General features: G+C 38.1%; 1 protein-coding gene and 1 pseudogene across 1 annotated transcript in view; both read right to left on the reverse strand.

Annotated features, from left to right (window-relative positions):
• The window catches only part of GALNTL6 (polypeptide N-acetylgalactosaminyltransferase like 6), a 1,380,753-nt gene that overhangs the window by 1,233,905 nt on the left and 131,558 nt on the right, over positions 1 to 15,290 (reverse strand). The gene's annotated exons all lie outside the window — the stretch shown is intronic.
• On the reverse strand, positions 6,911 to 7,031 carry LOC111752200 (5S ribosomal RNA; annotated as a pseudogene).

Below are 15,290 nucleotides of genomic sequence, written 5' to 3' on the forward strand. Positions count from 1 at the left end.
ACCAAATACTCTGCCTGTCATGACTTTGTTTTCCCATGACTCTGTACACATTCCTTGTCCTACTACTGACACTCAAGAAACCTCCTCTGACCACCCTATCCAAAGCAGGTTTCTGCTCACCCAGTTTATTACCTTTGTAATATTTATCACAATCTGCAAAGCTATTCACCTCCCATTTTGTCTGCCCATTTTCTGTCTATCCCATAAGAATGAGCTCCATGAGGTTTACTGAATGCCTCCTGGGTACCACATTACTCTCAGATGTTAGAAAGATGAATAAGATACACAAAAATATCCATGTTATATGGTGTATACCTGCTGTGACAAAAGACCATTAGAAAACTCCATCCATTAAGTGCTGACTTCTTGCTAATCAAGAAATCAAATAATGGATTGCGTTGAGCAAATCTGCTGCAAAAGACCTCTTCAAAGTGTTGAAAAACAAAGCTGTCACTTTGAGGACTAAGGTGTGCCTGACCCAAGCCATGGTATTTTCAATCACCTCATATGCCTGTGAAACCTGGACAATGAATAAGGAAGACCAAAGAAGAATTGCTGCATTTGAATTATGGTGTTGGCAAAGAATATTGAATATAGCATGGACTGCCAGGAGAACGAACAAATCTGTCTTGGAGGAAATACAGCCAGAATGTTCCTTAGAAGAGAGGATGCAAGACTTCTCATATACTTATTTGTTATCAGAAGGGACCAGTCCCTGGAGAAGGACATCACGCTGGTAAAGTGTAGGGTCTGCGAAAAAGAGAAAGGCCCTCAAAGAGATGGACTGACACAGGGCTGCAACCTGGGTTCAAACATAGTGATTACGAGGATGGGGCCGGATTGAACAGGCTTTTGTTTTGTTGTACACAGGGTTGCTATGAGTCAGAACTGACTCAACGGCACCTAACAAAAACAACAACGCTTGCTTTTTTTTTTAGATATATCACAACCATTTTCTAAGTTAATGCAACAAGCCATCTGAAAATTTGCTTGATTGTTCTCTATAAACCTAATGCAGCATTTATTAATATGCTTTTATTGTCAACAGGATGTCCGATTGCCTGAGATTGACTCAAAATTTATCCTGAGTACCTTTAGATTTTGAATACAATAAAAAGAAATATTTCATAAGTACATATGTCCTAAAGCAAAATAGTGTCTTTAAATCAGAAACCAGACCTTGACCCAGAACTCACAAATCAGACTCAAAAACAATGAATTGTGAATCATTCTTTTTTTTAGTATGTCCTCCATTCTGTTTATGATAATATATTTATATTTTATCGAGCTCTTCCAAAAAATCTAGAAACAAATATCACTTTACTTATGTCATGCTGTTATTTTAAGTTCTTTGTATACAAAGAAACTCCCAAGAGAAAAAGGAAGTTGGTGTCTGTTATATATGTCAATAAAATACATCATCAAAAAAACAACATCAGTATCCATGTACTTTACAGAGACTGCATGAAATGAATAGAATGATCAATAGACATTGATTTTCAACTCTGGTTTTATTTGCAACTTGGGAGTCATAGCAAATTTGTATATTTCACAATAATCTTCACCTCACTGCTGTTCCTGTCTTGGTTTCATCTAACAGCTACTAATCCTTTCTCTTATTCTTCAGAACCTTAAAAAAAAAAAAAAAAACACACACACACACACTCGAGAATACTAAATAGGTCAGAACATCTCTACAAGTAGCTCTTATTGGACATTTGAATGCTTGAATGTGCACCCAAGAGTTATCTTCAATGCAAATTCCTAGCCAATTATATTATCAGCATCTGTTTCAATGATGCTTTTTGGTATAAATTTTAGAATCTAAATATCAACATACTAAGTGTGTCTGGAGAGTTGGTTGTAAAGGGGAAATTTTATGTCCTTTAAACATTGTGTTCAAATAAACACGAGAGTTCGGCTGCTTCACAAATTTAACAATCTGAAAGAGAGAGCCCATTCTGGCGGCCATCTTCTTGGGGGGCCATTCCCCAGGTATTATTTAGTTCAGTCAACATCGCCCTGCTACTAATATTTCCTTGTGCTTCAGGTGGAAAGAAAACTTTGGAGAGGCTGTAGCAAAAAGAAAAATAAAATATTCTAAGGGAATTACCTATCTAGAAGTAATTCATGTTATTATTTATCAATTAGTTTTTTTTTTTTTTAGCAAAAGTTAAATTATTAGGTATAATTTCTGAATACTCTTGTGAGGGTTTAAATTGGTTACAACTTGGATTTTAGTGGAGAGAGAGAGATAAATGATATAAACCTCTCACACCCAGAAGGGAACTTAAATCTCATTGTCCTGCCTATCTAAGAAAGATATTAGAAATGTATTGTCTGATTTTTCTTGAATCAATAAATATGCCTGAAAGCAACTCAAAATCACAAACTTTGGACCAAGCCCTAGGATTATAGAAGAATATAACCTTTTCTCTGATAATGCCATTAGAAATCACCTTGTTGAAGACTCTCACTTGATTCTGAAGGATACAGAAATTCAAAAAAAATATTTGCCTGGAGATAAACTAAGAAAAAAAAATGAATTTCTTTAAGACTTTTAGATTTTGGGGTTCTGTCATATTCAGACACAACAAAGTGCATTAATAAATATGGTAGGTACTTAATGTTTCAGTCAAGTAAATGTATTCTAATTCCAACACTATGTTGCATATGCATGCTTTCCCTAGAATTATGGAAAGCTAAAATTAACAATTAGGTAGGGTGATAACAATCCATAAATATTTGTGGGTGGACCTTCCATATTGTAGATTATAATTACGTACCTTTAAGAGATGCTTATTTTGTGTATGGCTGATATAAAAACATTTTTCATAATAATAGAGGTAGGCATGGCTTAATGTTCAGGATACCTTCTGTGAAATACGGCGTTACATTGTTATGTGTTTTGGACATTGTGTGAACACCGTATTTTATACACGAGAGAGACCTGGGGGGCAGTCATCCGGCAGCCCAGGGATCCGTGCCACTGCCATGCTGAAGAACTACTCAAAAACTTGGGCTCCTCCAATGCCGGTCCTGGGGAGGGGGGTGGGTGGTGCCACTGGTCTCTGACAGATGCGACCAGCCCTCGCCCTTCCCCCCACCATGGCGTGCAGTACCCCTCAGGCCGGCGACCTCCTGGCCACCTGCTGCCAGCATCTCCCCTAAAGGGCTTTAAACAGTTCCAGCTATGCCCACCCCTCCTTTGCCTCATCCTCTGCCTGTCTCCTCCCCAGGCTGTCTTTCCTCCTTCTCCTCCTGCCACCGCCACAGCCCCCGCACCAGGGCCAGGTGGGACAGCATCCTCACATCCTCGAGGGACATCCACTTCTGAAGCTCTGGTGGTGTCTGCCTACTCCCTGCCTGAGGTGATCACGGTGGGACGGACAGCCACGGATGGGCTCTGGAATCCCTCCTCCTGCTGCCCCAGGACCAGGTTGAACTCTGGACCAGAGAGCTAGTGAGAGACACACCCTCTATCTGTACTTAGCAGTCTTGTTCTCCAGTCAGGATTTCTGAATTCTATTATAACCTTATGAGACCATGGGCATATACGCAGTTGGTCATTGCCCAAAACAAGGTTAAGAGATGTATACCTGTATTTTACTTATTTGATTTCCAGTATCTTTGCTCATTAATTATGCATAGAACCCAGAAGTATTTTCAGCCTACTAAAGTGAGTACCGAGTCCTGGTGGTGCAGTGGTTAAGATCTGGGCTGCTTACCAAAAGGTCAGCAGTTGAGTCCACCAGCCACTCCTTGGAAACCCTCTAGGGCAGTTTTACTCCGTCCTATAGGGTCAACTATGAGTTGGAATCAACTGGAAGGCAACTGGTAATGGGAAAGCGAGTCCTGGAGCCGTGGTGATGCAGCGGGTAAGAGCCTGGCTGCTAACCAAAAGTTGGCAGTTTGAATCTACCAGCCACTCCTTGGAAATCTTATGGAGCAGTTCTCCCCTGTCTTATAGGATGGATATGAGTCAGAGTCCACTCAAAGGCATCAGGTTTTTCCAGGTTAAGGTGAGTCCTATTATAATTCTGTCGAGGTTATAATATGTGATAATACAGTTTCTGGAAGGTTTATGTAAAAATGGAGTTAGAGGAGAAATTTAATTCATTTAAACAGATTGACTTAAAAGAAAATGGTACCACCTTTGCATCTGGGGGCCCTGGTGGCATAGTGGTTAAGAGCCTCAGATGCTAATCAAACAGTTGGCAGTTCAAATACACTAGCTACTCCTTGGAAACCCTATGGAGCAGCTCTACTTTGTCATCTAGGGTCACTATGAGTCAGAACCCACTCCACAGGAATGGGTTTGGTTTACAACTTAATGATTTGTTAAACGTGTTATAGAAACACTATTCTGATGAACAGTTTACAGCCTCTTAACTATGGGTCTGTCAGAAAGAATCTGCTTCTAAGAAGAAAATCTATACAAATCCTAATGGAATGATAAAAATTATATCCATGGATCTGAGCTTCAAAAAAAAAAAAAAATGACTCAGAAATGATTCTCTTCTGTGTCTACTTTTACCATTTAGTTTCTTTCTTCTGAGACAGAAAGAACATAAATATTTGGGAACTAGTGGATTCAGATGAAATCAAATAGAGGACTATAACAGGCCTTTTCCTACAGTTTTTTTTTTTTCTTTTAACAGTTATGTTGCCTTGGGGAAAAAGAAATTGAGACTCAGTTAATCTAATATGTCTAAATTTAGATTATACACTTTAAGTAAAATAAACTGATACAGACAGCTACAAATCAGAGTATGGAATGTAAGCCAATTTGAATTTCTAACATCGCTCAAGTTTGCTGTATTTTAGAAGCAAGCATTTCAGTAAATAAGTAGCAAAAATCCATTTCTAACTTGGAAATATAATATTTAAATATAATATAAGTAAATAAATTCATGAAAAATCAGCCCCTATTCTCTGGTGTACCAATCCTTGGGGGGAATGTACCATTGAGGTATCTTCCCCGACCTAATCTGCTAGAGAAGGGAAATCAGTCACACACCAAACCTTGCTTACAGGTGAGATCTGATACCTTGGCTGTATCATATCCCGTTTAACTGATATACTTGGAAATTCAACTATTTTTTTTCAGCATAAGAAAGTATATTGGGAACACTGCAACTAAGCAACTGTTTAAGTGAAGTTAACACTATTGCTTTTTTATCCTCCCCTCCTGAATGTTTCTGAAGGAGGGCACCGAATGATAAAACAACTACCCCACCTTGAGAGCCATAGTGGAAGGTATGGGGTGATCAACAACCGACAATACTTTTTGTTTGTTTTGTCAGCTGTACACCAGTAAATAGGTATCTACTTTCAGAATCAGGTGTTTAGTATTTCTTCAGGCATACATAGATACTGGTTTTGGGGGCTTATACCGAATGATGGGTTTAGCATCAGATCTATCACTTTGTCATAAGAATACTGGTATTTGTTAGAGCCAAATGTCCTAAGCATTCTTCCATACTGTCCACCACATTGGACACCTGTAGCCACTGGCCCATTCATGCCGGAGCACAAGATCATCCAGTCTGGGATTTAGGTCTTGCGATGGCTGCATGCAGAAAACTTCCAGGGTGCCTCAAGTGGCTTGCCCACAGGTGCTTAGATGCAGCCTATATTGTCCACTTCTTGATAAAACAAACTATCCTTTAGGTGAAAACAAACAAATCAAAAAACACTTCTTTATTCCTCTAACTAATTTAGAATCATTTGGTAAGTGGCCAATGGACAGAACTGGGAGAGAAAGACTTCATAAGATGTAGCTGTTTTTCCCAGCAAAGTAATCTAGCCTATAAACTCTGTTTACCATCTTTATTGTATCAGAGTTAAGATAAGTATTATGGATTGAATTATGTCCCCCCAAAAATGTGTGGATCAACTTGGTTAGGCAAGGATTCCCAGTGTTGTGTGGTTGTCCTTCATTCTGTGATTGTAATTTTATGTTGAGAGGATTAGGGTGGGATTGTAACAGCACCCTTACTCAGGTCACCTCCCTGATCCAATGTAGAGGGATTTCCCTGGGGTGTGGCCTGCACCACCTTTTCTCTCTCAAGAGATAAAAGGAAAGGGAAGCAGGCAGAGAGTTGGGGACCTCATACCACCAAGAAAGCAGCACCAGGAGCAGAGCGCGTCCTTTGGACATGGGTTCCCTGCACCTGAGAAGCTCTTCAACCAGGGGAAGATTGAGGACAAGGATCTTTGTCCAGAGTTGACAGAGAGCAAAAGCCTTCCCCTGGAACCAGCGCCCTGAATTTGGACTTGTAACCTACTAGACTGTGAGAAAATAAATTTCTCTTTGTTAAACCCATCTACTTGTGGTATTTCTGTTATGGCAGAACTAGATGATTAAGACAATAAATAACATAATTTCAAGCAAATCTATTATGCAAAAAATAATTAAGACAAAGGCAGTATAGTGATTATTTGGTTAATGACAAAAGTGAGGAAATATGAAATATCACAACTACCAGGCATGCAGAATGTCACTCAATTCTGGCATCAAACTTCTTATTGTGCACACCTTACGCTTCTTATTCTCATTTTTCTCTGTGCCCACACATTTCTGTATGTTATTTTAAATTGACTGTTGTATTGTTTTAGGTGTGTTAAAATTGCTGTAGCATAAAACCAAAATTAAAATGACACTAAAGGGTTCGATATTCCCTGAGCAGCTCAGAGCTTGAGTCAAATATACTTATTCATAATAACTAGAAAAGATCAGAAAATGTCGTTGTTAGTTGCCATTGTGTCAGTTCCAACTCCCACTGACCCTACAGGACAGAGTAGAACTGCCCCATAGTGTTTCCAAGGAGTAGCTGATGGATTTGAACTGCCGACCTTTTAGTTAGCAGCCAAGCTCTTAACCACTGTGCCACTAAGGCTCCACAAAAGCCTATAGCACCCAGTATTCCCAGGTGGCCTCCCATCCAAGTACTAACCAGGCCCAATCCTGCTTAGCTTCTGAGATCAGATGAGATCAGGCACTTTCAGGGTAGTACTGGTTAGTAAGTACGTTTAACTACAACTCTAACTCCATCCAGCAGATGTTGTTCTCCCCACCTTCTTCTTCTTCCTTCCTGCTTCACTGCCTTCTTCCTTCTGAATGTTTCCTGAACCCAGGCTATGTAAAAGGACAGAATTTTCACATGGTTTTCTTAAGGACTCACAAAGAATGCCATCCACATCCCTTTGTGAACTTCTGCTTAGAATGGTCTCCAATGAAAAGAGTTCCCCTATCTTGAAGCAAGAATGTCAATGCATTCTTTCTAGAGAGAGAAGAACCACAAAAGTAGGTAGGCAGCCTGTTGAATCAGGTTCTTTTCTCAAAGGTAGGAAAACCTGCCAAACCACAACAGAGGTACTCTGACCATCTGAAGGATCAATGAAATAAAGAACTTCTTCACAGCTGCCATGGAGTCTCCAATTACGGTGACTGTACAATTGGCATACACCCAAAAATGAAAACATAAAGCCTGCTTGGCTTTAAAGTGCTACCCGACTGTCAAAGATACAAAAGGATTTTTTTCCTACAAGTCTGGCATCTTATAGAAAATTAAAACTCACTGTGCGTAAAGGGGAAAAATGCACTTCATTTCAAGGGAAGAATGTCTCTGGAGGGAATCGGCTTTATTGCAAGGTTAATGGTTTCCTAGTATCACATATGTTAAATTTTTCAAAGGATGGAGCTCAAATAGTACTTGTGGGGAACAAAATGCAGCACCTGTAAGGCCAAGAGTTCTTCAAGGAGCAGTTTCAGCAAGGAGACACGCACGCTTTGTTCACAATACAGATAGATTGCTAGTTCGACTCCAATATCCACGGCAGTTCTTTTCAAATCCTGTTGGTTTCTAGGTTTATATGCATGTGTATCTATTATAACGTCTCTTATTATAATGACATAAATATGGTTTCCAATTTATTCTGAAATGATTGTAGATTAGTAAAACTCCTGACATTAAGACTCCTGATTTTTAAGGTTCTTCATTTTTAATTCTCTGCTCTCCTCAAACACTGGAAATTTTCTTAACTTTTAGGGTTATTAAAAACATCTTTATATCTTGTAAGACAATATTTTTATTAAGTGATTATAAATTTTCTTATAATGTGTAAACAATTTAAGTTAGCATGGCTGCACTGTAGCTATCAGACTGGTTTCTTCTCTGCTCCGATGTGCCCTATCTAAGCCTGTCAGGGAAACCCTGGTGGCGTAGTGTTTAAGAGCTATGGCTGTTAACCAAAAGGTTGTTGGTTTGAATCTACCAGGCGCTCCTTGGAAGCCCTATGGGGCAGTTCTACTCTGTCCTATATGGCCGCTATGAGTCAGAATCAACTCGAGGGCAATGGGTTTGATTTTTTGTTTTTTTAAGCCTGTCAGATTGCACATCTGCATTTATCTGTATAGAGGTTCTAGGGCTCTCTGCTCTCAATATTGCTTAGCCTCATTATCTTTTAATGAAAATTAAGCTTATATAGGCAGCCTAACTACCCACCATTTCCCTGACTTCTTATTTGTATTAGTCATTCATTCGGCAACCACAATAGATGCTATTTGGCAATATGAGAATCCAAAGATGAGTCAGACCTGAATGTCTTATTTCCATTCTCTCTCCTCTTCTGTCCTCTTTTTGATTAGCCAGAGTTTTAAGTATTAACTGTTCCCTTTCCCTTTTCCCTTTCCTGAGAACACAATTTGATCGGCTTCCTAGAAATCCCTTCACGGTTAATGGTAAGAGTCATGTTTGTCAGTTACATTCTATGTGACCAAGAGGATGCTAAGTGCTTTCCATGAAATTTTTCAATGTATTCTCATAATAAACATACGAGGTAGATGAAATCAGCACTACTTACAGAGGAAGCAACAATAACTTAGATAAGTAGAGTGGCTCGTCTGACACCACAGTAAGAGTGAAAAAGCAACTCCAGGACACACCCAGGATCTCATGACTCTGAAGTCGACAGTTTTCTTATCAGAGAACCCTGAGGACTGTCTCATTTGCTCCCACGTTCATCTTGTTACTAGTAAATATGTCATTCACATTCTCCATTTATAGTTTCATGGTGTAAATTTTTATCCCATTTAGATTTATAAATTCTTGGTAGATGAGAATTATGTCTAATAATTATTTATTTGCACCATATGTAATCTAGCTTAGATATTGATACACAATAAGTTTTCCATTAAATATTTCATGAATTAGAATTTCCTTAAAAAATTCAAAATCTACACAGTATGTAGTCTATTCACTTTGCTTCGTCATCTCAAAAATTCAGTGTGAAGTAATTAAAACATGGTTTGCATATTTGGGCATCGCAAACAGAAATTTTGTATTCTTATGAATTCATGAGATCTAAAATAGACTGTGTTTCATAGGATGCACTCGATACCATTTTAACAATTATTTAAATGTAATGATATTTGAATAAACAAAATCATTATGAATTTACACATTTTACTGGTATAACAGTAAGGGGTAATCCAAGTGAATATGGCACTCCTCTAATATCCAAGAATAGGTGCTTTCTGATGGAATAATTTCTTTATTAACAGAAAGAAAAATCAATACATTAATTAGCGCTTGGCAAACTTGTCAGTACAGGAATCAGGAGCTAATGCCAACATAACACCAAATTGCCATTAATTATATACATTTGATTATCAGTAGATTTTTTAACCATTAAAATTCTTGGAAAAAAAAAATCTAGAGTGGCAAGTCAACTCACCACTCTAGAACTTGTTTTCTTCTACTGAAATTATGGGGTTGGATTGACTTGTTACTAACATTCTTTCTGTTCTAAATCTCTGAGTCCCTGAGTTAAGGACAATGAAAAAAAAAAATTATGGTTGAATTAAGAGATGGATCATCAGATTTGGATGTAGCCCCTTTGATTGGATACACATTTATTGCAAATTATCTGTGCGTGTGAATGGGGATTGAGGTCACTGTCAAATAAGGAAACTATTATAAAATAGCAGCCTTCTTTTGGAATAATTTATTTACATATATTTTCTTTATGAACAGAAAGACTGGGAAACCTTGATTAAAAAATGTTATCAATTTACACTTTAGATGCTAATTCCACAGCCTACATATCCATAAGCCAAGGATTTTCAAAGGCATTATGACTTTCATTTCTTCCTCCACTTTCATTATAAAGGATGACAGCCCGGGCTTTTCCAAATAGGAAATCCCTCTGCTCCTTTCACTGTAATCGGCATTAATAATATTTGTGCTATTCATTTCACTTCCATTCCCTAGCCCTTAATCTAAGCATTGGTCTTAAGAGAAAGAATGAGTCTTCAAGTCAGCTTAGTCACAAAATTCACTTCTCATTTTTAAAATTAAGTTATAATGCAATGTGCAGGTTGTATTTATTCAACACTGCATTTAATTCACACCTACACAGATAATTTATTCTGTGAATTCCAAAGCAATATTTTACAGCATCACCATGGATGAAACCTGGCCTGGTGCTTCCTAGACATCTCATGCAAGCAGTATTATGTCATGTTTTCTTTGGTGGCAGGGCATTGCTTAGTAATGTGAGGCAAAGAAGTGATGAGTGGGTGTGATGGGTGGCATTGAAGTATGGTAGAAAAGATGGATCCAGTGTCAGCACTCCACAGTAATGAGGCAGAGGCTATAGAGATCCCACATTAGCAAACGATGCTGAAGATGTGGCATAAGAAGCTGCTGAAATGTTTCTCACTTCACATTACCTGAGACTGGACACTGAGAAGTGACTAAACAGGCACTGGAAAAGACCCAGAAAACAGTCAGTTTCTTAATATGGGCCTTTACTAGTTATTTAGGGGCCCTGTTTGTACAGTGGGTAAGCACTTGGTTGCTAACTGAAAGGCCAGTTGTTCAAAGCCACTAGCCGCTTCATGCGAGAAAGATGTGGCAGTCTGCTTCCGTAAGGATTACAGCCTTAGAAACCTTATGCTGCAGTTCTATCCTGTCCTAGAAGGTCGTTATAAATCAGATTCATTCGATAGCAGTGGGTTTGGGGTTTTATGGTCACTATTATTGAAAGGAGTTCCAGTGGCGCAGTGGTTAAGAGCTCAGCTGCTAACCAAAAGGTCGGCAGTTCAAATCCCAGCTGATCCTTGGAAACCCTGTGGGGCAGTTCTACTCTGTCCTATGGAGTCACTATGAGTTCGAATCAATTCGAATGGTAAGGGGTTTGGATTTTTGGTTTAGTTATTGAAAGGGAATGTTAGGGCTTCAAAACCTTAAAACGCAATTAAGCAAAAAACAAAAAAAAACCCTTCTACTCCGTATCTTTGACGCATTTTCAAGCCCATAGGTAAAATGCAGCTTTTGATCCAGAAATAATAAGTGGGTTTGTAGATACATGGCGTGTGGAAGAACAGTGACAAAAATAACAAGTATCAAATAAGACATCTGTCAGGTACCCATGGTGCATCCATTTAACAAAGTCAGAGACATATTTTTGTTTAACGATTACTGGGCCTTTTTAGCATTAAAGAAGCAGTTCTGTATTTTTCTATTTTCAGTCATGAAGAAATAAGTTAAAGAAGACACTATAAATATGGACCCTTCTTAATAATTCCTGGACTGAAACAGAACTCCATTTATTTTACCACTTTTCAACTACTTATATGTTCATTCCTTATTTGACCAAACTCCTCTGGAAAACTTTTTGATCAAGAAGTTATGAAACTATTTGACCTGAGAGTTGACTCTGTAATTTTGGTTTATTTACTTGGTGGTGGCTGTTGTTGTTGTTGTTAGGTGACATCAAGTCGGTTCCGACTCATAGTGACCCTATGCACAACAGAACAAAACACTGCCCAGTCTTGCACCATCCTTACAATCGTTGTTATGCTTGAGCTCATTGTTGTAGCCACTGTGTCAATCCACCTCGTTGAGGGTCTTCCTCTTTTCCGCTGACCCTGTACTCTGCCAAGCATGATGTCCTTCTCCAGGGACTGATCCCTCCTGACAACATGTCCAAAGCATGTAAGATGCACTCTCGCCATCCTTGCTTCTAAGGAGCATTCTGGTTGTGCTTCTTCTAAGACAAATTTGTTCGTTCTTTTGGCAGCCCATGGTATATTCCATATTCAGCTTGGTGGTAGAAGACTAAAATAATGGCTATGACTGAAGAAGAGAACAAAGTTTTTTTTTTTTTTCCTAGAAATCTATTCTCATACTAAAGGCCTAGACACTAATGGAAGGAACAATTTACACACACCCACATACAGAAACCAAATTTCTGTAATTACATGCCCCTTTGTCGTCTAAGCAATATGAATTTCCAGAAGTCAATACTTTTATGGAGTCAATACAACCTTCTTAATATCTTTCAATCTATGAATTAAGTAAAAAAAATTTTAAAGAATAAGAAGCAGTATCATTTAAAATTCCTAAATGGGAACAATAGGTGAGAAAAAAAAATTCTGAAAAATGAATCAATTAAATATAGGTTCTGTTTCAATGTATTTTGGTTTTTCATCACCATTGTTGGCTTTTAAATATTTTCTACCATTTTTATATAATTGTTCTTGGTTTACGACAAGTTCAGGTCATAACAGACTTTTTATGGAAGGATGACATTGTTAATTTGCAGGCATAAATGAACTTTCCAGATAGTATTTTATTACTGTAAATGAGAATAAATTTCTTGTAACAAGTTAATTGTATTGAAAACACTACATATATATTTATTTCTGACATAAAATGAGTCACATCTTACAAAAAGCTCTTGGCCTAACAAAAGTCAACCTAATACAAATTTTGCATTGTTTAATTACAACAGCCTGAGAGGAAAAAGAGATCAACAGTTGAAGCAGAAAAACATCTACAATTTAGCTTCTAGGACACCTCCAGTTAAGTCAGTGAACCAATCCTTTCTATTTTGAACAGATGTTCCACACCTTTTCCAAGTTCTGAACAGGTTTTTCTGCCCACTTGGTCTATTTATACTGTACTTGGCTTGTCTTCAAACTTCTAAATGGCAGCTTGTGAACGAAATGGGACATTTCATTATACCAATACCAAGAGCCACATTAGTGTACACAATAATTTGTTCATCAAAAAAAATAATAAGTTCCTTACTAATCTTGCGACAGGATATTTAAACCTGGAGATAAGTGGGCTTTGTTTTGTTTTGTTTCTGTTTCTTGGTCTAACTTTTCTATGCAATAGTGCTAGGCTATCCACAGATATAACAATTCCTGTGGATAATCCATGGCAAATCCTACTTTTATATTGTCACTATGCCTTCATTTACGGTGTGACATTAAGGCCGTTTTTGGCAAGAACATTATCATTTTTTACTTATGACTAAACCAGTAAAAAAGAAAAATCTCTCACTTCTCACCTACCCAGATAATAAAGCAGCAAAACTGTTAGTCACAAAATTTATCTACACACCTACTCGGTGATGTTTAAGCCAATAGACCAGAAATCTTACAGAGACAAACTTATTCAGGATTCTACTTATGCTAGCTGGCCTGAAGATTGAGACATAGATAACAGAATTATCAAAAATAGATTGAGAATCAGTGCTTTATCATTCACCATTGTCAGCTTTATCAGTTCATTTGAAATATCATCAAGGACTCAGTAGCCTGTTGTGTTCCAGCCCTTTGGTTTTCTGTCATTATTCCTCTCTATCATCACCAACATACAAGTTGGCTATATCTTCACAGAAGGCCTACTATAAACCCTGTTGTTAGGTGACATCAATTCAGTTCTGACTCACAGAGATCCTATGTACGACAAAACAAAACACTGCCCAGTCCTGCTCGATCCTCACAATCTTTGCTATGTTTGAGCTCATTGTTGCAGCCACTGTGTCAATCAATCTCATTGAGGGTCTTCCTTTTCTTCACTGACCCGTTTACCTTACCAAGTTTGATGTCCTTCTCCATGAACTAGTCCCCCTGATAACACGTGCAAAGTACATGAGACAAAGTCTAACCATCTTGGCTTCCAAGGAGTGCTCTGGCTGTACGTCTTCCAAGGCAGACTTGTTCATTTTTCTGGCAGTCTACAGTATATTCAATATTCCTCACCAACACCATTATTCAAAGGCATCAATTCTTCTTTGGTTTTCCTTATTTATTGTCCATCTTTCCCCATGCATATGAGGCAGTTGAAAATATCACTGCCTTGGCAACCAATGTCACAAAAACAATATGTGTATTAATTGTTTAATGAGAAACTAATTTGCTCTATAAACCTTCACCAAAAGTACAATTAAAAAAAAAATATATATCCTGGCTTGAGTCAGGTGAACCTTAGTCTTCAAAGTGACGTCTTTGCCTTTTAACACTTTAAACAGGTCTTTTGCAGCAGATTTGACCAATGCAATGTATCATTTGGTTGCTTGACTGCTGCTTCCATGGGTGTTGATTGTGAATTCAAGTAAAATGAAATCCTTGACAAAGGCAATATTTTCTCCATTTATCATGATGTTGCTTATCGGTCCAGTTGTGAGGATTTTTGTTTTCTTTATGTTGAGGTGTAATCCATACTGAAGTCTGCAGTCTTTGATCTTCATTAGTAAGAGCTTCAAGTCCTCTTTGCTTCCATTAACCAAGGTTGTATCATCTGCATATCCCAGTTTGCTCAAGAGTTTTCAACCAATCCTGATGCTGCGTTGGTTTAATTTGAGAAATTAACACTTTGAAGACTAAGCTTTTCAAAACACCTACTCTTCCTAGATTGGAAGATTTTGATAATAAAGGTAGGGGATACAGATATAACCTGGAGCCAGTCCTCTAGCACTCTCATATCATGCTCAGACAACTTTTTGTATTTTCTGCTGAAATCTTTTATAGCCTGAAGAAAAGGGACCATGGTCCTTCTGTCCCATACAGGGAAGAGCATGGCAGCAATTTTTCTTGATTGTTGGAAGACCACACGATGGTACTGGGTTTAGGAGGGTTCATCAGGATTTGAGAGCATTGGCCATTCATGGCGAAAAAATGTTAGGTGGAGAAATCAAAGGAAGAGTAAACCAAACTTCAGCTGCACAGTTTTGCCACAGTTGCCATTAGAAGATTGGGGGAGAAATCATTTACCATGAACTGACAAAAGGAATAAAAAAATGTTAACATAAAATGTAATACTATAACCTCTCTCTTATTAGTGAAAATCTGTAAGTCGGGTATTGTTGCTCATAGTCCTTCCTGGTTTCACCAAGGAGATAATGTACCGTTAGTCTCAACTCTTCTGTGGAAGTGAATTCGTTGTTCTATTTTATTCTATTATTTTGGTGAGGGTATACACAGAAAA

This window comes from Loxodonta africana, chromosome 21 (genome assembly GCF_030014295.1).
Source record: "Loxodonta africana isolate mLoxAfr1 chromosome 21, mLoxAfr1.hap2, whole genome shotgun sequence".
NCBI classification, from domain to species: domain Eukaryota; kingdom Metazoa; phylum Chordata; class Mammalia; order Proboscidea; family Elephantidae; genus Loxodonta; species Loxodonta africana.